This window comes from Cyanistes caeruleus, chromosome Z (genome assembly GCF_971803275.1).
Source record: "Cyanistes caeruleus chromosome Z, bCyaCae1.hap1.1, whole genome shotgun sequence".
Classification (NCBI taxonomy): domain Eukaryota; kingdom Metazoa; phylum Chordata; class Aves; order Passeriformes; family Paridae; genus Cyanistes; species Cyanistes caeruleus.
Window position 1 is genome coordinate 65,589,470 of NC_141732.1, and position 24,427 is coordinate 65,613,896.

Below are 24,427 nucleotides of genomic sequence, written 5' to 3' on the forward strand. Positions count from 1 at the left end.
TATCTATAAATGCATTCATGCAGTGATGGATTTTAGTACTTCGTCGTGTGGAATTGAGCCATTATGAGCATCCTGATCTTAAAAGATGCTCAATAACCAGAGTTCTCAAGGGATCCTACAGAAAATGCTCAGCATCTCTCAGAATCAGTCTCTGCAATGTAAATTGTCACATTGGAATAACTTAATGGCACTATAGGAATTAATTCTAGTTCTTTTCTTTATTTCCTTAACTATAAAATTTTGTTATTTTCTAATCCTTTAAGGCTGTTTCTGTATAAAAATAAGTCACCATACTAAATATATACTTTGCTTGGCGTAGGTAACTTGTTTACTTTTGCCAAATGCTCTATTCTGACGTTTGAGATTTTTGCTTGTTTATCATTATTCAATCTTGCAAACAGCTGTCTTGAATTTCATAGCACATTTATTATGTACTTTTAACTATGTTGATCTCAATGTTATTCTAGTCTGCATCACTTTATTTTATTATCACCTTAGTAAAGGAAGAGTGTTTATAAGGCATGCTCCCACAAGAAAGAAAAATTACTAACTAATCAAACAAATTAAGTGGATATTGCTTCTTTCCATTTCAATACTACTCTATATTATTAGGGAAAAGTTAATACTTTATAATACCTGCCACACAGGATCATTTACTCTCAGTTTGTAAAAATAGGCATGCATATCAGGAAATCAGGTGTTTGGTATGCAATTTAGGCATTCATTTGTATGTATTTTATATATGTGTATATGTCTGTGTCTCTGTGTACAAATACATATTTGTATATTGAGAGGTATTGATAGATAGATGACACCTGCATTGCAGAGCATGCAAACACAATTCACTGGGTATTGCTATACTGATATAAAGTACACATACTATATGTATGCTGTGCTGCTTCCAAATAATATTTGTCATGTTCCAGATGCTTGAAATGACAGTCTTTGTGTATAATATGTCTCCAGCACAATTTAGACTACCATACGCTCATTTGCCCTCAAGTGGGCCTATTTAAAGTATAATTGACTGCCCTGGCAATTATTGTGAATAGCAGCTGTCTACTAGTAAAAAAAGAGGCATATATATAATGATAGAGAAAGGATCAAATACAAGCAATAGAAAAAGAACATAAAGAAATATCTATATAAGCTATTTTAAACCAGATTTTATAGTGGAAAGCCACAAGGCCTATTAGCCATTTCCAATTAAGGACTATCAAAAAAATAAAAGAAAGTACTCAACTATTTATGAAAGGCAGCTGGGTCTACCCTAAATATAAAACTGGAAAATGTTTATTTGTTCAAAAATTGTTACAGCTACCCCACTTCATTTATTTTCATTAACTATGCTAGGTTTTGATGAAACCTTTGTTGTATCATGTACCTTCTGTTTCAGACAAAAACACCTTGCTTTGTTTTTCTCCTAAATAGCTACATAATTAGATGGATTATTTCATGTGTCTGTGCGTGTGTTTGCTGAAGAGAACAAGCCAGATAAATTAGCACTTAGCAGAACACACAATAGCACATAATATGCCCTTGTGTTTCATATAAAGCTTTATTTGTCATTCACGGGTGGTTGGCAAAACTGACTTTGCTTTTGAAAATGACAGGTGGTACTCTGGTGCTTTCTGTATGAAAAAGAGAAACAACCTTCACCAAAACAGTGTCTCTCAATAGATCTGTGATTTAGTATTCAACCCTGGGCTTGTGTTTCCTCTAAACTTTTGTTTAATTTGCATCTCTTAGGTGTGACATCACCAAGCCAGTTTAATAGTTGAGATTCTATGCCACAAGTTACATTGAGTCCCAAAAAGACCTTCTTTCCTCGAGGCCTGATTATAAGACAGGTGAAGTTCAGTATATTTCAATAAGCTCCGCATTCCATGTCAGGAATCAATAGCCCTCCTCCTTTCTTTAGGGGTTATTAAATTGCAGCTGTAACATTAGCCTTCTTTATCTAATTGATTGTCTTTTCACAGGGCTGAGAAAATCAATAGCAGTCAATGGGACTGCCCTGTTTTTCCTTAATAGATGTTTTCTCCTAATTGGCTGCCTGGGTGGCTTCAGTGAGCTCAGTATGTTTTCAGAAGTCCACAATATGTTGCAGTTCTTGTAAACTATTTTACCATGTGCAACGGTTATTGATTTTATAATGAAATCTAGAAAATTCAATAGCAATCAGGAATATCGATCAGGATTCCTAGGTATGTTAAAGCAAAGGGCAAACTCAGTTTGCTACCACTTCAAGCTGTGATCCAATTAAATATGTCATTAAAGTATTATGGTAGCTAAATACTTTCTAGAAAGACAGTTTGTCATCTCTTCAAAGTTTAATATAGAAGAAAAAGTATCAAAATGTTTTAAAGTTTTTTTAACCATGATATCCAAATTACACTAAAGTTTAAACATCAGATAAGAGTAAGAATATAGAACACTTTTAAAACTGCTGGTCATTGAGTTTTGTCTATCTTGGCCTCTTGAAATATTCAAATAAGATACCTGCTAGAAAATCAAGTTAGAGAGAGAAGGGGTGAGGTAGGTGTGGACTAACACTCACCACTACCAAATTTATGCATTTGACCTTTCTTGAAAAGGTCAGCGTGTCAAATGCCTTATTCTCAGAGTCCACTCAGCACTTAGAAACTCACTTCTGCCTATAGACAAATTTTTGAAGTGGCTAAATTTCATGAGCAGTTATTTAATGTCATTTTTCTGTACTGTGTTTCTGCTCAAATTTTCTTCTATACCATAGTGGGATATCTTTACCTTGCATGACTGTCAGGCAGAACAGCAGCATCAGCAGCGCATCAATCACAGTCTGCAGAGATCAGCAGTCAGTGGTGTAAACAGCAGATGCTAAAATGCAGCCTACATTATATAAATTTGTTACTGACTTAAGACTTGCTCTGCATTAGGGCACTGTATTTGCAATAAAACTCTCCAGTTGTATACCATGATAGAGTGGCAGCAGCTCAAATTTCTCTGATAATGACAAGACCTCAAAATTTCACCACTGAAGAAAAGCAATTCTGTCATTTAAAGGATAGGAATTTTTCACATATCTTTGTTTCTTAATCAGCAAAGTGAAAGAAAATAAAGGAGAAAGAAAATTCCATGTCGCTTAAATGACATATAGAATAGTATGTTCTCTGATTTTCTTCCTTTTTATCTCTGTTGTCATTGTTGGTGTTCTAAGGAAACGAACCAAACCTTTTCCTTGTTTCCCATCTTAAGCAAAGGGCCCTTCAGTGAATTGGGTCATCCTGACATGGCAAGATTTTGGATTTATGAGGAGACAGCTGCCTATATAGAAAGTTACAGTGATGAAATAAGTTTATATCTAAACACAAAAGAGTGGTACTCAAATAGTGTACCATTAAAAAGAAGTAACTTTAATGAACATATGAACTATAAACATAAATCACCAGCTTATTCTAAAGTCACAGAAAATGTTTTCCTCTTAGTATATATCTATTCCAAATATTATGGAAATCTGTAATTAGAACTGTTGAATTCTCTATAAATTTTCCTATTTTGTATGAAAGTGTCAGCATTGTTAAAATGAATGAAAATTTGCATCTCTTCAGTAATTTTTATTAGTCCATAATACAGAATCACATGCACAATTTAAGACATTGCATAATCCTTGAGAAAAGCCAAATCAAATGGATGTCCATATTGAATCTGGCAACTTCATAGCCTATATAATAAGAGTAACTTAGGAAAAATCCTGAATATGCAAAATAGTATCCCTTGGACATGCTTTAACCAAAAGGAAAACATTTGTAAATATGCAATAAAATATCTTTCATTCTATCCCAAATTTCTTCTATTCTGCACACAGATTAATTAACTAATTGTCAGACCATCTGTCTATATAAAAAATTTTCTTCTACTTGCCATAGTGTTCTCTGTGCTGCTAGTTCCTTCTTACCAATCCAGCACACAGACAATGTGTATATATTTTGTGTCTGTTGTGTGACCTATCTCTGAGACTTTCCTGAATATTTTGGGCACACAGGACATGTCAATTTCCCCAGCTACAGGAAGTGAAAAAGGCTTAGTGGAGCTATTGTTCCTTTGCATTCCTGTTTTATTTGGACTACATGCAAGTAAGAAATCAGGAACCTGACCTGCTGAGATGTTGGAGAGAAGTGTCTTCAACATGTTGCAGTAACAAGTCCTGATGTATTGGCCAATGGCAGAGAAGCATAAACTTGTCTAATTGCTTTGTGGCATTATGGCCTTTAGGCCCAGGATGGCAGAAGGACATGGCAATCTTGAACATAAATCATTCTGTTATTCTTGGTGGAAATTTAATTCTAAAGCCAAAGGGGGGCCTTTCTTAAAATATAGAAATGTAAGCACAGCAAGAGAATAACAATCAATAAGCTTAGAATAAGGTATGTGCAATTTTTTTTCAAAACACAGTCAAATTTCTGGGGCAGAGGGGGGTAAATCTTCTATTCATTGCAAACTCAATTATGCCTGCAGTTAATGTGGTCAAAGCAAGAACAACAAATATGGATCAGATTTGTTCTCTGTCCAGCTCATGACGCAACTGACTTTAATGTAGGCCAGAACTCATCTAGATGGTTCCTAGCAGCACTTCCATCTAGTCTGAAATATGCAGAGAAATGGTGCTTGCTTCATTCACTTCTCGCTGTATTTAATTATGGATTATTATGTTTTCAATCTCATTAGTTACTTGAAGGATAACAGCTAAAAGACTGTCCATTTCACTTGGATGACTATGTATCTTGAATTGTTATGGTATCTGAATCAATTTCAGGTATTATAGCCTCTTCTGTTTTTGTTATTTCATTATGTTTCACCTCCACATAAATTCTTGGAATCAGTGTAGGAAGGTATATTTTAGTTAAATGCATATTTCCTGTGATTTAAAAATCTTGTGGTTTTGCCTTTATATTTTTCTAAAACCTGAAATTTCTCATAAGATAGGAAGGAAGCATCAGAGAAATTGAAAGGAAAATATGTAGATTGATAATAAATAACAATCTGGTTTTTATTGTACCAGTAGAGGAGCACAACCAAACACTTCAGGAGATACCAAAAAACTAGGCATTTTTTGATAGCATCAGAAAAAAAAAAATCCCTTTTTTAAATAAGAATAAAACAAAAATAAATCTCCTTTACCTACATGGTTAAATGTGAAGGACAGAAGTTATATACATTTAATTATCTAAAATTTTCAGGAATTTTTCAGGAATTACAGTCACGGAATCATTTTCCCCTCAGTAACATCTTGAATTTCATCAGAAGTATCCATCCTGTAGCAGTAGTGTTATGAGGAGAATGGCTCTGCTGCTAGCATTCCTGAAGTTTCTCAGTATGGGATCATACCACAGAATCACAGAATAGTGTGGATTGGAAAGGAACTCATAGACCATCTAGTTGCAATCCCCTTGCCAATGGCATGGACAACTTCCACTATCCCAGGTTCCTCAGAGCTGCATCCAGCCTGGCCTTGAACACGTCCAGGGACGAGGCATCCACAGCTTCTCTGGGCAACCTGTGCCAGTACCTCAACCACCCTCACAGGAAAGAATTTCTTCCTCAAATCTAACATAAACCTGCTCTCTTTCAGTAGGTTTGTCCAGTCACTACAAGCTCTTTTTAACAAGTCCTACTCTTTCTTGCAGCTTCCTTTCAGGAAGACTGCAATTGAAGGTCCTAAAGCCTTTACTTTTTCAGGCTGAACAATCACAATTCCCTCAGCCTTTTCTCACAGCAGAGATGTTTCATTCCTCTAATTGATTTGGTGGCCCTCCTCTGGACTGGCTCCAGCAGTTCCCTGTCTCTCCTGTGCAGGGACCCCAGCTCTGGATGCTGCAGCTGGGTCTCAGCAGAGCAGAGCAGAGGGGCAGAATCCCCTCCCTCCCCTGCTGCCCACGGGGCTCTGGATGCAGCCCAGGACACGTTTGGCTCTCTGGGCTGTGAGTGCCATGGCCAGGGCATGTCCAGCCTCTCACCCACAGCACCCCCAGGTCCTTCTGGGCAGGGCTGCTCTGGGTCTGTTCATGCCCAGCCTGTGCTGACACCAGGGGTGTCCCAACCCAGGCACAACATCAGCACTTGGCCTTATTAAACCTCATCATGTTTCTGTGGGCTCAGTTCTCATGCTTGTCCAGGTCCCTCTGGATGGGATGGCAATCTTTTAGGTTTGAAACAAAAACATGTGAGTCAGCTGTGTAAACAAATATAAAATTTTATGTACAAATGGGAGTTTCCTAGAACACTAGATGCATCCATTCAGTATTCTCGTCCTGTGACTACTATGCTTGACTGCAAACTTACTCTGCCTGCAAAATGGGAAAACATGTAGAAGATGAGTCTTAAAACTAGCATACTAATAATATTAATGTTTATAAAAATATAACCTGGACAGATAAAATACCTTTTTAGTGTAGGTCAATGAAAGAGAAACCTTGGTTTAAGAGAAAAATATAATCTCATCTAGGATTCTGCAATATTTAAAATGCCAACAAGGGTTTCTCCCAACTATATTTGCACCTTCCTGCACATTCTTCTGATAGAAAAGCCTATGTGAGCAAGGTGCAAGAGTACATAATTCTTGATAATGTGCCTTCATATGCACAAATAAACTGCATGATTTTCTTTCAGAGTTCTTAAAAATGTTAATGGAGTCCGAACAAGATTTTACTGAAAGGATTTCTTAACTACTAAGTAAAATGACATTAAAAATGTGTGATAGTTGTAAATTACTATTACAGTGAAAATGTATATCACAAAATAATTAATTTTGATTTTTTTCATATCTACTCTAACCATTTGTTTAAAAAATAATGGCTAAGAATTTTTACACAATTTCTGTTTGTGACAATTTTTTTCACCATATCATTTAAGAACTAATTAATATTGTTTCATATTGTACTCCTGCATTTTTTCACTTTTCAGATAACACTTTGTTCCTAATGTACTCAATTTCTGTCTCAGAGACATCTCTGCTAAACAAGACTTTCTCACTCAGATTCCTAGGATATACCATATTTGATATTAATTACAGTCATTTACCTATTTAATTCTATTGCTTTTGGGAATATTTATGCAACAGGCAGATTTTTCTAACATGTAGAAAGAACGCAAATATTGCATAATTTAAACTAGAGACCTTCAACCACAGTTTTCATTTAATTTTTATGATATATTTAAGCCACAGCAGAATATGATTAATTTAATCTTGGTCATTGTTTTTCTACAGTAGGCTATAGATGAAAATTAAAATCAGGTTTCACATTTAATAAAAAGTGGTTGTTCCAGCTAGCTATTTTCATCTGGAGGGAATATTTCTTTAAGTGTCTGCCAATTTGCTATACTTCTGCTACAAAATCATGATGGTCCTTAAGGAAGTGAACACTGCATTAGGGCCAAATCTAGTAAAGGATTTAAAGGAAGCAAGACAAGGACAGAAGTTAGGCCCTGAAGTTGTAAGCTATGGCTCTATTCTGAGTTGCTAGCTGTCTCTGGAAGTGTCTGAATCTCATAAGCCACTTTGTGGCTTTGAAGTTTCCCAGTCACCCAGCTTTCTCTTAGAGGGAGTCCATTTGTGTGCACCTTTAGAGAGTGAGTCTAACACTCCCTAACAGGATTTGCATCTTTTTAAAGTACTGTTGTGTCAGACATTTTGATCTGAAGTACAACCAAAGCAAAACCTGGTTTTTCAGCTCTGTGGATCAAGTTATTATTTCAAAAAGAAGAAAAAGAAAGACTCTCCCCTCCATCCCCCTCCACCCCGTACAGAAACAGCTAGAAACACAGATTCAATCTCCCTCCCTTGCTGTACTTCACATTTCTACTAAAGTGGTCAGAATACAAGCTGCCTGGGCAGACATAGCCCTTCTGCTTAAGATGTGCCACAGTGCAGAAGGAATTCAAGATTTATTCAGCTAGAAAGAGCTCACAAGAGTGTGATTCTCTAGCCCTATGAATAGGGCACTCATTTGTGAGGTAAGGGACCACAGCCCTGCTCGCAGGACTGCTTCTGTATTTTATCCAATGACTACTTAATGGATGTGCAAGCCCAAGAGAGCAGGTAAGAAAGCAGATCTTCCACTCAGCAGATGAAGGCTGGCTTTTATGTTCTCTATGTAAGGATAATGAAGTGGGTTTTTTACCTCTTACATCCCCATGTGGAACGCTCACAGTCAGAACACAATATGGGCAATAATAATTGTACCCAATAACACACTTTTTAGTCTGCACAGGTTCAGACTCAAGTGTGAATCACATTATAAATAATAGAATCTAATAAAGCAAGAAAGAGAAAAAGAAAACTGAGCTTCTGTCCTGCAGCAAGATCCTGCAAGCTTTTGTCTTAATAATAGGATACTAGTGCCAATAGTGCTACCTGAAATATCTCCTCTAGAAAACTCTCTAGGGTGATTTCATGAAGCAGAACCCGAAAACTTGTACTGTTTCATGTGTAAATTTGATTTATTATTACTTTAATGTAGAATGAAAAAACTCAGTCCTTGCTAAGCTAAGAAAAAAATGTATTCTGTAAAGTTGATAGAAGATGAGGTAAAAATTATTAGCACACTGCTAGGTTGGAACAAAAGACAAAAGAAAGAAAAAAATAATCGCTTTTGATTATAGAAAGAAAAAAATAATCACTTTCTTTGGTGGGGCATTCAGAGCACGACCATTTCATGACTCTGTATTAATTCTACAGCTATCCAATCTGATTCAAAGAGTGACTCCCTCTCTGTTTTCCCTGAATACTGTGGTGAATGCCTCCCTACTGTTCTGAAGTGGAATAGCAGAGAATGAAAGGTAGCCATACGCAGCAAGAAAATGAGACTAGTCCATCACTGAGGTATCATTCCCTTCCCCTTCCCCTTCCCCTTCCCCTTCCCCTTCCCCTTCCCCTTCCCCTTCCCTCCTCCCTTCCCCTTCCCCTTCCCCTTCCCCTTCCCCTTCCCCTTCCCCTTCCCCTTCCCCTTCCCCTTCCCCTTCCCCTTCCCCTTCCCCCTTCCCCTTCCCCCTTCCCCCTTCCCCCTTCCCCCTTCCCCCTTCCCCCTTCCCCCTTCCCCCTTCCCCCTTCCCCCTTCCCCCTTCCCCCTTCCCCCTTCCCCCTTCCCCCTTCCCCCTTTCCCCTTCCCCCTTCCCCCTTCCCCCTTCCCCCTTCCCCCTTCCCCCTTCCCCCTTCCCCCTTCCCCCTTCCCCCTTCCCCCTTCCCCCTTTCCCCTTCCCTCTTCCCCCTTTCCCCTTCCCCCTTCCCCCTTCCCCCTTCCCCCTTCCCCCTTTCCCCTTTCCCCTTCCCACATCCACATCCACATCCACATCCACATCCACATCCACATCCACATCCACATCCCTGACTTTTAGATGATGCATTTATACGAACATAAATATTCACTAACAGAATTCATCTGACCAGATTGTTGCTGAACTCTGGTGGAAGAAAACAGTGCCTGAATATTTCCATTTGATTACCAGAGGCAAAAATGAAGTTCCAGCAGCTACTCATCAGGGGCTACCAAAGGGCGTGTTGTCCACAGAATCAGCAGTCCCCTCTCATGAAGGAGACAACTGCTCTTACCTCAGCCTCAAAACTACACTATTCACACCTTCTCAGAATTATCCCACTCAGTTCAGAAATGTCAGTGTGCCTGTATCCCACCTACATCTCTGTCAGCAGGTGATTTCTCAGTGTTACCTCAGTGCCTGGAGCTTCTTGTGGTGTGATATCTTTGTTAATCCTCTTGTTGGCATGTTATTAATTCACTGTGTGTCCTGACTCTCCAAAGACACTGCTGAATCTAGACTTGATTCAGTGTTATCTAAATCGTTAGTGCATATATTATAAAATCAAATGGTGCTGTCTAGTCCTCTCATTTGAGCCACTAAATACGTAAGACACAAAATCTTCCTGCATTAAGTTCTAGCTTAAACAGGAATTAGTCCAGTTAGTTAAATTGGCAGGTGAGATCCCATTCTGATAAAAGATATGCAGAATAAATAGCCTGATACAAAATATCTGAGGAATTGATTGACATCAGCACAGGGAATTAAATCAAGCTGGGAAGATATTGCCACTTCCTGGAAATTCTCAAGAAAATTTCCACATCAAGTCAAAAAGGACTATTTATATATATTGATGAGAATGACATGATAAAATACCAGTCATGAAATATCAACACACTTGAAATGATGATTGCTTTGAATAATAAAGTAGCCTGATCACAAACAAGGATGGTTGACAGCTGGACTTGATGATCTTAAGGCTCTTTTCCATATTTAAGGATTCTATGATTCTATAAGAGATGAAGCATAACTGTTCATGAGAAAATTTAACTTGCCTACTTTTCTGGTCAGAGTGGCAAAATAGAAGCCATGAGATTTTAGTGTCAGGCTTTTGCATGGTCTCTTTACAGCTATTAAATCTATAAAGCAAGTGCAGACCATTAAAAGCTAATTTATTCAATGATCTAAAACTGAAATTATTAATTTTGCCTACATATTGATTTCCCACAATGCTGCTTGATGCACACCCGTGGTAGGTCAGATGATGCCATTCCAAAGTGTTAAAAACAATATGTATTTCAGACACTTGATTTATAGCATAGACAAAGTTTCAGAGAAATGCACTTTCCATTGTTCATGGCAACTCTGCCTGCAAGCACCTGGCAGAACATAGCTTGGGATGGTAGGAGGATCAGGTATGTGGAGCCTCAAAATGGTTATTAGTTTAACACTAGAAACTGCAGAAAATTGTTCCTAGTGAGTTTTTTCAATAGCTCTGTAAGTTGTGTCTGTGTGTGCATGTGTGTGTGTCTTTATCACTGAAGGAATGGTTGAATGCATTTGAAGACCAGTTTTAAAATGTGTGTTGAAGAAAAGAACTTTCAAATAAGAAAAACTCTTGAACAAAATCTGCCAAAGAAAATCTGCCTTTAAAATTCTTATGACCTAAAACTAGGCTTGGTATGTAGGACTGTTAGAAGAAAACCATACATGCACATTGTAAGCTGGCTAAAGGAGTCAACTGATGTTCCAAAATCCTGTCTGGGAACATGGAGAGCATGGAGAGCAGTTGCAAGCTCTCCTCTGAGTCCTTTCTTCCAAGAGGCTGACAAGAATGAGAACCCTGGTTTTCTGTTAGCAGATATGCTCATAAAATTTGTCAGTGTCTGAGGGAAAATTGCAGTATTTGTCACTCTGTTTCTCAAATCCTTCTGATTCCTATCAACAGCTAAGCCCTTGCTGTAATGATTGGGGATGGCCAGCAGAAAGTGTGTGAAACTGTACTCCTCTCTGAGCCACAGGGGATGGAAGAGCAATGTAGTAAGTCAGGCTCAGGTGTTTAAAGGAGTTCTTCTGCTCCAATGTTGCAGACCTGATGACCTGTGAGAACAGGGTTGTCCCCACACACTGCATGACCTATGAAGAAATACTGTGATAACCAGCTTAGTAAAACAGAAAATAACATTTCTGGAAGCCTCAACATGCAAATCACATAGCTCATGGGTACAGTTCTTTCTTTGCTCTTTGGGGGGTTACTGTAAAGCAGGGCATAACCTAGCTCCATTCCTTCTCAAATTTAATATTCTAGAAAACTGAAGAGTTATTTGTTATATTATGTAGTTTTCATTCATCATGAAGTACAAGATGTAAATAGAGCTCCGTTGGTATTAAGGTACATGTACTTAGAAATTTAAAACATATACTGAATGATTACCAACATAATTTGGCAGCCAGAAATTTCCTTATTGAAAAAGAAAGGTAATGAGGCCCTTATTAGATCTCAAATACCACCATAAATATTTGGGGTGTGTATTCTTCCTGTTCAAGTGAGAGCTGAACCTACAGTTCCAAATATGCTTCCTGCAATAAGGTCAGTTGCAATGTTGCAATGTATTGCTTATGTGGATGCCAAGATTTAATCGAAGTGTTGTGAAAGGTTTCACTGCCTAGGTCAGATGTTATTTTCTGGTAAAGGAGAGTTCAAGTCAGTCTCTTAAAAAACACCTCCTGATTTCTATAGTGTCCAGCATTCTGTTCCTAGAAATTGATTTACCATAGATATGAACTGCTGAGTCTAGGCTGACCTCTTCCAAAATTGTCAAGACTTGGGTTCATTTACAGACATTGGCTAAAAGTGGATTTTATTAAACTGGGTTCCATTTTATTTGTGTGAAAATAGGCCTTACCAAATCATTAAGACAGGAAGACTTAATTTTATTGCTTTAGACTAGAGACTTAAAGGTCAAATAATATAATCAGTGTTAGGCTCATAGCAAAGACGGCAGTAAATGCTCCAAACCTCAATACAGATAATCTTGGTGGCCTTTCATGGTGAGAAAAAAATCAAAAGCATCTTTGTGTCTTCTCATCACAAAAAAATAAAAATGTTCATCAATGTATATGAGTTTGGATATAAAACATTTATGGTGCTAGTGTACTTGTATGAGCACACAAATTAAAGGGAATATTTCAATTACTATGTTCTTTAAGAGGCAGACTGTAAATTATGAGAGTCCTGAATAAACTGTGTGTGTGAGTAGAATTCAAGTAGAAGCTGTAACTCAATAAGATATCTTTGTGAAGTAGCTGTAGCCTTAAAAACTCAGTGCATCAAAGGATTTTCTAATACATGGTTATGTATTTTTTTTTTTATATATACTTACAATAGACCTTTTAAATAGTTATAGTGTTATACATGTGCTCAACAATGTAATTATTTCAAATTACATGAGTTTCTATGTAACAAAACTACATTTTACTAACTACACTGTATTTGGTAAATTGAGGTTATTTCTAAATGGTAACTTTTTGCAGCCTCAAGAAATGAAATATGTAATTGAAATCTTTTGATAAAAATACTAAAGCAGAAAGAAATATACCAGACTAACAATGCAGAATCACTAAGAGTCATACAAAATAAACTGGACAAAAAACTATATTTATTATCCAGTGTTCCTGTTTGTTTACACAAGAATACTTTGAGAAAGTAAACAAATAGATTTATGAGAAAAATTGGATCCTATTTTTTAACGTAATGTATAATAAATAATGTATACAATATATAATATATTATACATTATATTTATATAAAATAAATATTTTTATGTTGAAGCATTTTATTACTGCTGATATTCAAAGAAAATGGAATTCTGACTTCACATTTACCACAGATAAACCTCCTTCATTGTATAGTTCATGCATTTTCATTAAATTTACAGCAAAGGCTTAAATTGCTATCTTTAATAAAAAAAAAAAAAAAAAACCCAAGACAATTCAAAAATTTGCAATCAGAAATTACTATTATTTTCAAAGGAATTTTTTCAATACAATGCAACACTGTGTATATATGCAGATATTATCTTCTTAGAAATACATACAGAAAGAAGAAAGGGTAAGACACATAGGGAGACAGAGAAAAATAATGTGTCTAATGAATCAGTTTATTGATTTTACTTCATAATTTTATATTTTATCTAATTATATATATTTATAATTATAATTATATATATATATATATATATATATATATATATATATATATATACCAATGCTTCTAACTTACAAAGCAAGATTTGTTTGTTCATCTGAGCTGCATCCATGTCTTTATAGCCTTTCTACTCCAAGCTTTATCCAACTTGTCAGAATGGGTACATTCCATAACTCTTTGGTATACTGTGAGCAGGAAATTACAAGGTCCCAGTAAATCCAAACTGGCCTGGCTGTTTTTGAACTTTATCTGCTGTTGTCAAATCTCCTCTGGGTCATCCACATTCTAATCTCTACCCTGTGCACTAGAAGATGCTCCTGTCTGACAGTTCAGCCTCCTTTCCTGACATACCCCTTGCAGCCAAAGTGCTGTGTCCCTTAAAGGACACTGTCAAGCACCACAAGCCATAGAAGTCTATCTTGGCCCTTGCTGGCTTCTAAGGACTGTAACCTGTGGTGGCTAATGGCCAGAGAGAGGTCTTTGAGCAGTTCTCACTCAGTGAATTGTGAATTAGTATTTCAAGGTCCCTTAAAGATCGCCTGAAGAGAGGAGCTGAACATGGAAGAGCACCAATACTTATTTATACCAAAATTTCCAGCCATCAAACCTTACCCTATTATTGGATTGGCTTCTTGTGCAGGTATGATCCTTGTCCTTAAAAGCATTCAGACTTATTGCTTTCCCTAATTCCACCTCTAGAGTTTACTCCATCTGGTCTTTTAACATAACACTTGTGGCCCTCTGTCCAATGAAATTGTTACACAAAAATACCATCATGGTGTTTGCCTCCAGGTATGTGGCAGAGCTCACCTTCTGTGGGATCCTCCCAAGTTTAAACACAGAAGAGGACTGAAGATCAGTGAAAGTATTTTTCTAAGGCCTTGACTTTGCTGCAATTTTATCATAAACCATTGGGATTGCTGTGGAAATTTGCTGGAACTGTAATAGGAAGAATAATTCTGTCCCTCATTTTAGAGCAGGAAATCTTCGAAATCTTATTCTATTGTTGGGCAGTTAGACTGTGCAAATTTCTGCAAATGCTAACTTCAGTTACAAGGGCTCAGTGCTAAGGCGCCTGTTCATGCACCCATTGTTCTTCCTTGCTGGCAAATTTCAAAATGTGTTTTTATATCAAATAACCTTCTTCTCTCAAAAAGATTGAGAGCTGTTATTAGACTACATTAATTTTTGCACAGAACTGCGAAGATGTGGTGGCATAGTGCAGCACAATGAAGAAGAATCTGATCACCCAGTGAGGACATCCCTAAACCTAAACGGAATTAGCTCAACCTTAAGCCATTATTTCAGTCATGTCCGTGTTTGTCTAGGTGAAACACATACAACCTTCAACTGCAGTACAAGTGTGGATGAGCAGTGCATGCAGTCAGAGGACTGAAGTTTGGGTGCAGATTCATAGTTAAGAAAACTGGACCAGTTAGATGTACTTGCTGCAGCTGTAATTTAGTAATAGTTTAAAGCCAAATGCACCTTCATCAAAGAACTGTAGCCTCAGGATACAAATAATCTGCCTGCTACACTCAAATATGCTGCAGTGTCTTTCTGTTTGTCCAGCCTTCCTACAGCCAGGACAAGTCCAATATGAAAATTTCTATGTTCTTATGAAAACACTATTATAAACTTTGACCTGGTATTGTTGCTTAATGCAGATTGAGCATGTGATACTATATCATCAAAATAGTTCAAAATACACAGAATAGTCCCTGTATTATCACTCATCAGGATATGGCTGCCCCAAGATCCATATTTGCTCTGTGGAAACTCTTTAATCTTGGCTCTTATGCAAAATAATTGCCTTTGCACAGCTGGATTAATTCCAGCGATTCTTCTGGCAGCAAAATAAAATTCATCAGGAAAAAGTCTGACAGAACCGAAGACTTGTGACAACAAACTAAGACTCTGAAAAATGGTTATTATTAAATATTTTGCTTTCCAAACCAAGCTTCAGCTGATAATTAAAAATACGAACAGGCTTTCCCTTGTGCCTATGGTTTGCATGTAATTTTTTTTTACACAAGATAAGGCCTTAGTTGTTCTTTTCCAAAGGATTTTTATTGTGGTTCTGAATTGGCACTCTTCAGTTTTCACCTGGCTTTTTTATCCATGGAATAATAGCTTTAAATGCAAATCAAGTGGCTCTGCTCCTGTGTGATCCTGAGCAGATGCCAGCTGTTTACAAGCACAGGTTGTTTGTTGTAAACACATATAAACCATTCCTCAGAGTACATTTACTTTAGACCTTTATGGGAGATTAACAGCTTACAAGATGCTAATCAAAGTAGAACTGTCCGTTGCTTTGTCAGCTGCTTCACTGGGGTTCTGCCACTGAAAATTCTTTCCTATTTTACTGGAAAATAAATGGCAGTTATATCTTACTTGTTGGCCTTGTTTCAGAGAATAAGTTCCTTTCTTTCAGCTGAAAAGAAAAGTAAAAAGTAGGTGGACTTGAACAGCAAATACAACATGCAGTAGCACTTTGTGCTTAGTTGTCATTTGCTTGAAGGTAATTCAGGTATTTATTACTTCTGTGCTTTCTTCTCTCTGCTAGGCTGTGAACATGGAGAAGTATAATTTTATTCCCCCTGTGAGAGGAAAACTTACAATGAAATGTTAGATTGACAGGTAAAAATCTTTGGTCTTAAGAAATTCAGATTTTATTCTAAGGCCACGTTTCTAGACAAAATATATTCAAATGAATAATCATCAAGCAGTCAAGCCCTCTAGACATGAAATATTGAAGAACAATTATGTGTTGTTATACAGACAAGTAATTTTTTTCCTCTCTTTGTCCAGTTGTTGTTGCTAATTTAACTCATACAAATCAGATGCATTTAAATAAAAGTACTGCAAGCCTGCCTAAGTGGCAGGATTTTAGAAGTGCTAGAATTCTAGTTCATAGAATATGTTTTCAGCAAGTGTGAACTCATTTTTTAAATGCTATTTTAGTGATTTTTTTTCAGGACATATATGGATAAAAATTGGAGCACTGAAGATTGTCTGTGTATATATATGAAAAAATCTGAGAGTAAGGAAAGGGAAAGAGAGAAAATAATAGGACAGAGTCATACCTTTAAGCATAAAATCTGAGAAAATGGAGCAAAAATATTTTCAGGAACGTAGGTATTTTCTTTACAATTTCAACCATTAGTTTTATCATTAATACTAATACCAATTTTGACTTCCAGACATTTATCAACATAAGTACTTCCTTTAACTAAATCTCTTGACATGGGATTCATGCCAGGAGGTATTTCTAGTACTGGTTATCAGCATGTTTTTTGCCGTGCTGAAGAGAAACTAGGCTCTCTTCCTCCTCACCCAGTGTTTCTGTCTTTAGTATCCTCGTATCTGAAGCGTGGTTGGAAGTTTCAAAATATCAGTGTGCTGCAGGAACTTAATTATATTTAGAATAAGAAATACTGAGCCTTTGAACTCAATGTTGAAACCAAAATGAAAAAGAAATCACACAAATAAGTATTTGAATATTTGGCTGAATTTCTTTCTAGAGGTAGTCAAGCATAAAACATCTTTTTACTGAAGCAGTAAATTCTCTATGCAGTCATTACTAGCCAATGTGCTGTATCTGTAACTTATCTTCACAACAGTCTCTATAATACAGAAAAAAAGTTACAAAGTGTTCTTTTGTGGAAGATCCTGATTTTCCCCAGAAGATGTATTTTAATTTGGAAAGCAAACTACAGAAACATTCAAAGTTATCAGCTAAGCAGTAATAATCTCTATAAAATCTTCAATAGTATTTAATAATAACTACTCTTATAAGAAAGATTTCAAAATCCCACTTTCAGCTCTATATCATCATGGGAAAGCAAATTTAGGTAGCAACACAACAAATTTTTAGGACTAGAGAATAAATCTATGAATTAAGACCAAGTGAATAAATCGATGTATTTGGAGGGGAGTATCCTCTTCCAAAAAGTTGATGTCTGAAATACAGAAATGCAGCTGTCAGGTTTTAGAAGAAAGAAGAAATGATCTGTAAATGTTCTCTTAAGGAATCTGTTTGTGTTTTTTTAAAGGCAGCAGAGCATGTATGAACATGTTTACCTGTATTCTTGTGGTCAGTACCATTGAAATTCAAGAAGAAGTGGTTCACAGTACTGTTCAGTGCCTTACAGAAGTGTACTGTGTGAAGCCATTAAGTTAATATGCAGTCTCAAGTACCTTCAGCAGGTTAGTGATCACTCATACATATCACTCAGATATCAGTCAGACATCACAAAAATCTCACTTAAACAACTTTGAGGAAAGCAGAGGTACAGCCTTACCTTATAGTGAAGATACAAGACGCTTGGGTGTCATTAAAAGCACCAGGAGGTGAAGAGCTATTCATTGTACACATTCATCATCAAGAGTGTTGGAAAGTTACCATGACTTTGATAACTTACAGACGATAGTAACAGAAGGGAATGAAAAGGATTCATTGAGCAATAAAGATTAATTCCAAGTCACTGCCAGTAAGGAACTCCAGCAGGAGCTCTTTTTAACTTGGAAAAAGTTAAAAATTGTGTTTATCTACATAATCTCTAGATGCAGTTGCAGTAAGAGATGTATTCTTCAGTGATTGCGAAAATAATTTCAGATTTTTTGTGAAATAGCTTTAATATGATAAGATGTTAAGAATATACATTCTGACATTTGCAGAGGGAGAATAGTGAAGAGTACTGTGCTTCAGCTTCCATCTGAAGCACAGTACTTACACATTTATACACTTTAATTTTATAATTTTTAATTAAGAAGATATATAACATGTATTATATACTATATATATTTTACATATATATATTCATGTCTAATATACAAAATACAGTATAAACAAGTGTAATCACACTTACATTAACAAAAGTTATGATTATCATTATGCAAATCACCTATATATAGAAATACATTAAGATAATATATATATGTATAGTACTAATTGATTACTAGAACTTCTGTATACATCCCAATATCTTTTCACATATATATTATTTAAATATTGCTGATGTTTACAAATGCTGGTGACATAACTGAACATGCAAAGCAGTTGTACTACAATTTTGGGAAGAGGTTGTTTCTTTATCTTGTATTTTCTTACAAATGGATCTCAGCTGCTCTCTTCCTCGATTTTACTCTGAGGCAATAAATAATTCAGTGTGCTAATTTGACAGATGACTCTCCAGGAGCCTCCTACCATTACTAGCACCATTAGGCCATAATATGCATGATGGGCATAGACCATTCAGCAAATGTCCTTCACTTGTTTACCCCTAAAGAGCTGTGCTCTGCGCAATTAACTAATGAAGCATTATGAGCCTTTTTTTCCCCTTCCCTGCTATTTCAATATATCAATGCAGATTGTCTAAAGGCAAAATATATTTTGTTTCCTTTTGGCAAATGAGTATTTATGTGGAAGCTGCAAACTTGCCTCAAGTTCCACCTCTGTAAATAATGACAAAATAATAAGATGCTGAAAAAGAAAATCTTTCTTTTAATGATTTACACAGCACATGTATGAGGAATGCATAATATAGAGATGACAGAAAAAACTGAAGTTAGCTTCAGTGTTATGTCAACAGAGAAACAGCGAATATATAGTTCAGAGTTTTGTGTCACCTTTGTGCTGGTTGTATTCCGGTTAGCTTCAAGAATCAAAAGGGGATCATGTTAAAATTGTGAAAAGCAATCAGGAATAAATAATGGCCATAATGTATGAATATAAGATGAACACCAGTACTGTGAGAAACATTTTAATCCTACATATACATCACAGCAGCCAAATTATGTTACATATATTTGTAGTAAGAGAAGAAAGAAGAAAATGTTTAATGATAATTTAAGAAGAAATTAAGGGGAAAGCTATAAGGGCACCTATTTTTGCTGCTCATCTTATGGTTTTGTAGTTTTTGTTCCTTGGCAGATATTAGAGCTGCTCTCAATCCAGCATAAATATGGGTATGCACAAATAAATCCATAGGAAAAAATATTCCAAACTGTTTTGTATTTTTCCATAACATATATGTGTTTAAACATATATACATATATATATATATATATGATAGCTATTTAAAACTAGGTTTTTCCCTTCAAGAAAATTTTTTTGTCTCTTTAAGTTTCTTTTTACTTTAATGTCTCCAGTTCCCCACCTGTATATGTCAATTTACTCCTCATTACTCTTCTTGCTCCTTCTTTCCATTGCCATTCCAAATGCCATCCTTCATTTCTACACTTCAAAAGAGACTCTACTTTCTATGGAGAGATAATTTTATGATATATTCTGAAGTTTTTGCAGGTTCTACATTTTTTTATAACAAAATATTAATACTGGAAATTAAATGTGATAACTTTCTTCATATGCTCTATAAAATAATTTTAATTTTCTGTTCAAATCTATTTGTTCAATCATGTGACACTAGCTCTTCCTAGCTTACATGAAAACATGTAGCTCCTGTTGTCCTAAATAAACTTTGTTACTGGTTCCTACTCCCAAGTCACATTTTCCATTGTATACAAAGTCGTTATTGGATGAAAAATGTCCTGCCTTGGCTAGTATGCAATCAGGATGGAGGAGGTGACATAATGAGGTGTGCCAGGAAACTGGAGAGCTACACAGGAGGATCCAGCCTGATTCACAAATTCCTTCTGCTCAAAGTGCAGAGAAACAAGAGATAAATTCCATACCCTTTCCTGTACCCAGGTTTATGTGCCTATCACTAGCATAAAAATAGTATCGTATACTATTAGTATAGTATAGTATAGTATAGTATAGTATAGTATAGTATAGTATAGTATAGTATAGTATAGTATAGTATAGTATAGTATAAAAACTATGCTAACAGTCTTTATGGTATCCTAAGCAGATAAGTTCTTCATTTAGGCTGTTCTGTCAAACTGATCAGTGACAGTGAGAAATAGCACCAGAGGAGAGCAGGTGAGCTGGACTCCACAGAGTGAGGCATCCAGTCTCTTGCAGCAGAAGGAAAAGTGGGCTCATCCTCCTCCAGGGGATGACCTGGTGCACAAGTCCTACATTTTTCAAGGAGGTGTCATTAAGCAGGATTAATAACTTAAACTTTGTTATGTGTTCAAGTGCTTTAGTAATAAGAACTAAGCAACAGATAGAAATATATTCCAGTTTTTACTTAGGTACTCCAACTTTTCAATGCATATATGCACTGATCCTCCTTAATCCTCAAAACTTACTAATTTTCAAAGTATTTGTTCATGCTTTCACAACCACAAATAAATCTCCATTTCTGTTTAAGGAATGTAGGAATAGTCCATTAGAATTTCTTATTCTCAGAAACAATAGAGTTTACAGCTGATGCAAAGTGCTCTTATGGGAGATATACACAAATGCTTGTAAGTGCTAAGAATTAATCACATAAGTGATTAGGAAATATGCAAATAAGCATGTTCATATAAAATTTCCTATTTCCATACAAATTACTCTCAGTAGCCTGTGGCCTTGAGTAATATTTTAAAAACCTTGATTAAGTTATTAAAATATAATTTTAGAAAAAGTTAGATATTATTCTAATTATTTTTACAAGGAAGTTTAGCTTTAATGAAACATTCCAGCTTAAGTTAAATAAGCTTTATGCCTGAAATTCAGCATACCATGGCAGGCAGATAGTAATATAAATGGGACACAGGGAATGACAAAAAACCCCAAACAATTTGCATTGAAAACAAGTTTTATATGGTTGTAGTGTGTGCCCTATTGTGCCAAACAATGATATTAGCACCCCCTTAGGCCTCATGGTAAGCACTGGACATGTGGCCTTAGAAAAAAGAAACTTTTCTCATCGCACTTTCTCCCAGTGGTGCTTTGTTGGCTCACAGCAAGGGTCTGGTTTCGTGTCCTGATCCCACTTTGAGAGGAAGTCCAGCTCAATTCAATTTGCCTTTCCGCTTTTTAGTAATGAGACAACATACATGTGAGCAAACCCCATGATAATGCGGAACAGATGGGCAGATTTTTGTCTAATTAGATTCTGGACAGCTTGTTTGCTTGTCGTAAATGTGCATATATTTTGAGATTTCACACTTATTACACAGACAACAGATTAGCCATAGACAAGGACAGAATGCTTTCAGGGAGGTGTTTTACCTGCTTAGCATAGGTGGAGGTCTACTAAAGAGAGCTATTTGGTAAAATGTACAAGTATGATTGAATTGCTTGTTTTTGTCACGCTCTTCTTGGATTGAATGGTCTGCATTTTGATCCTAGAACACAACACATCATTATGCAAACTTTTCTTTTTGAACAGCCCACTAGTAAAACTAAGGTTTCCAAAATGTGTGCCACATATATTGCAATAGTTTGACAATTCATTTCAATTACTGTACAAAAACAACGATTCCAAAGAACATTTTGTTAGCCAATTATACCTATTCTCTTAAAACATATTTACTAGTGTGCATTTTTTGTTTCAGTAGTATCCTCAAAGCATTTTGAAAGTTTGATAACAAAGCACTGAATTGCTTTTGGAGGTAAATCTTCTACAGCTGTGGTGTCATATTGCCTTATGAACAGAAAGCACAAAGTGTAATTTATGCAAAACAATATTGCAAGACAGAAAATATACTTTATCTGAGGAAATATATGGTTGAACCTAATAAGGTTTCTGTACTTGTTAGCTATTCTATACCTAGAATATATGTTGAAATTACATTAAAATGTATGTTAGAACAAACTGAAAAAAAGGCAATTGCTACTTTTAAGTATGGTGTGCTATGTATGAGTATAATTTCCATTCCTTATGCATCTACAAATGACTTTCATTTTAAAGTTGAGACTAGAGCAAACATATTTCCAATACTAATAATACAATTTAAATTTAATTCAAGGAATAGTGGTGCATAGCTGCCCATCATCCTCCTAAGTCATCCCTTAAGGGCATCACAAATGGGTTCATCCTGTATTCCCTTCACTTCATGATCTAGACGTGGAGTGGTGATGAGATGAGTTTAGCCCTCTTGACATGGATATATTATTGCCATTCTTCTGTGTATCTTGTTTTTCACAGGTATAGGAGCTGGCACAACACCCACCACCTTACTTCTGTTTAGCTCAGAATTAAGCTGTGTGAAACTCAAGTAATTCTGGTCAGAGAGGAGGGTTTGCTTTGAAATACAAACTATTTTCATTCACCATTATCTTACTCATATGAATTACTCCATCACAGTAAGAGATTTGCACATCCCATATGCCAAGTATTTTCTGCATAGGCTTAAGAGTGTTCTGGTTGGTGATTGGATTATGGCTCTATTCTTTTCTTGGCTCCCAGTGTTTCCTCAGTGAAGGACCTTGACAGGCCAGGTGGGTGGGCTGCATGTTCCCAATCTCCTGAGGTCTGTGATAGACAGCTGGTGAGTCTGCTGAACACACTTGGAACCAGTCACAGGGGTCATGCATCATTTCCAAAGCACCATAACACAGATTTTTACCCCATTCCCTAATGCCTACTTTTAAAGAAGAATATTCCACACAATGGAAATATTACTTCTCTTGTTATTATGATAATGTTTATCATTCCAGAGGAGCTAATTGTACTATAGCACTGAAAGGAAAGACACTCATAGTCAAAATCCAGTTTCAGGTGTATCATGGATTAGATCTGGAAGTTGTGCTGAGAGACAAAAGAGAGGGGGAAAAAAAACATGAATTAGAAAGATATTAGAGAATAAAATAGCAAAAATATTGACTGCTGTGGTATTGTCAGTAACCAAAGCAGGGACCTTTAATAATTGTAAAACTTTATTGTTTTCCACATAAGGGTAGCTCTAGATTAATCTGTAAAGCCATATTTTACTCAAATATACCTGATTTATTTCCTTATGTGAATTGTTCAGCTTGAACAAATTTGCCCCTAACTTGCATTTAAAATATATTTTTAATCCCTTTTTTTAATAGATCATCAAAATAAAATTTCTAAGCATTTTCCCTTTTATATATTTTATTTATTTTAGCTACTCTTTATTTTAGCTACCTCTTCTTCTTGTGCATTTTGCATTTAATATTATTTGATTGGGATAAGTCTCTTGAGAAAACTCTTCTTGTACTTTGTGTACATGCCTATTTTCTGCTTTACCCACATGTGACAAAACAAGTTACACTAACTGGCTTTTCAGATCTGAGAGATTTAATTACATTTGAGCTTTTTTATTCCTTTGGGATGGTGTTATCAATGCTCGAGTGACCTGAACATATTACTGCCTGGCTCTTAAATTTTACACCATATTTTTTATTTGCTTAGTTTTTATATCATTAAATATTCTTCCTTAAATACCTTGCTCTTTCAAGTAGCCAGAACATGTCCCCTTCTTTCCACTGTAACTGGTCTGGGGCTTCACTCGGCCAAGCAGGAACGTTGTGCTGCTGCAATCACGATCACACCGCCTTTGTGGAAAAAGGGTGTAACTCAGGAACAAGCACAGCATAGCTCTCAGCCTGGGGAAAACTGCACCAAGACAAATGCATGAGCATGAGCTAGAGGAACTCAAAAATGCTAGAGAGGGAAATAAGTAATCAGGAGTTGAATTGAAGAGTCCTTAATTGAGCAGTCACAGTCACAGGTAGTTTCATATGAGAGAAGATGCTGAAACTTTGAATGCTTGGAAAAATGTACAAGGATGACAGTTCAGTTAATAAATAATAAACAAAAAACAGGTTCTGAAATACTATGAATAAATCTGGTTCTTTCATCACAGCATTAGCCTGGTTCAGATAGAAATGTTATCAGCTCTTAGCATAAGAAAGCCTGATACAGAATAAACTCATTTACAGCAGGAGGCTCTGTTGTCTCTTTTTAAAATAACCATCCAATTTTTAACAAAAAACACAATATTTGTCCTCTGGAGTCTATGACAACTTAAGGCTGTAGAAATACTACAGCTTTAGAGAAGCAG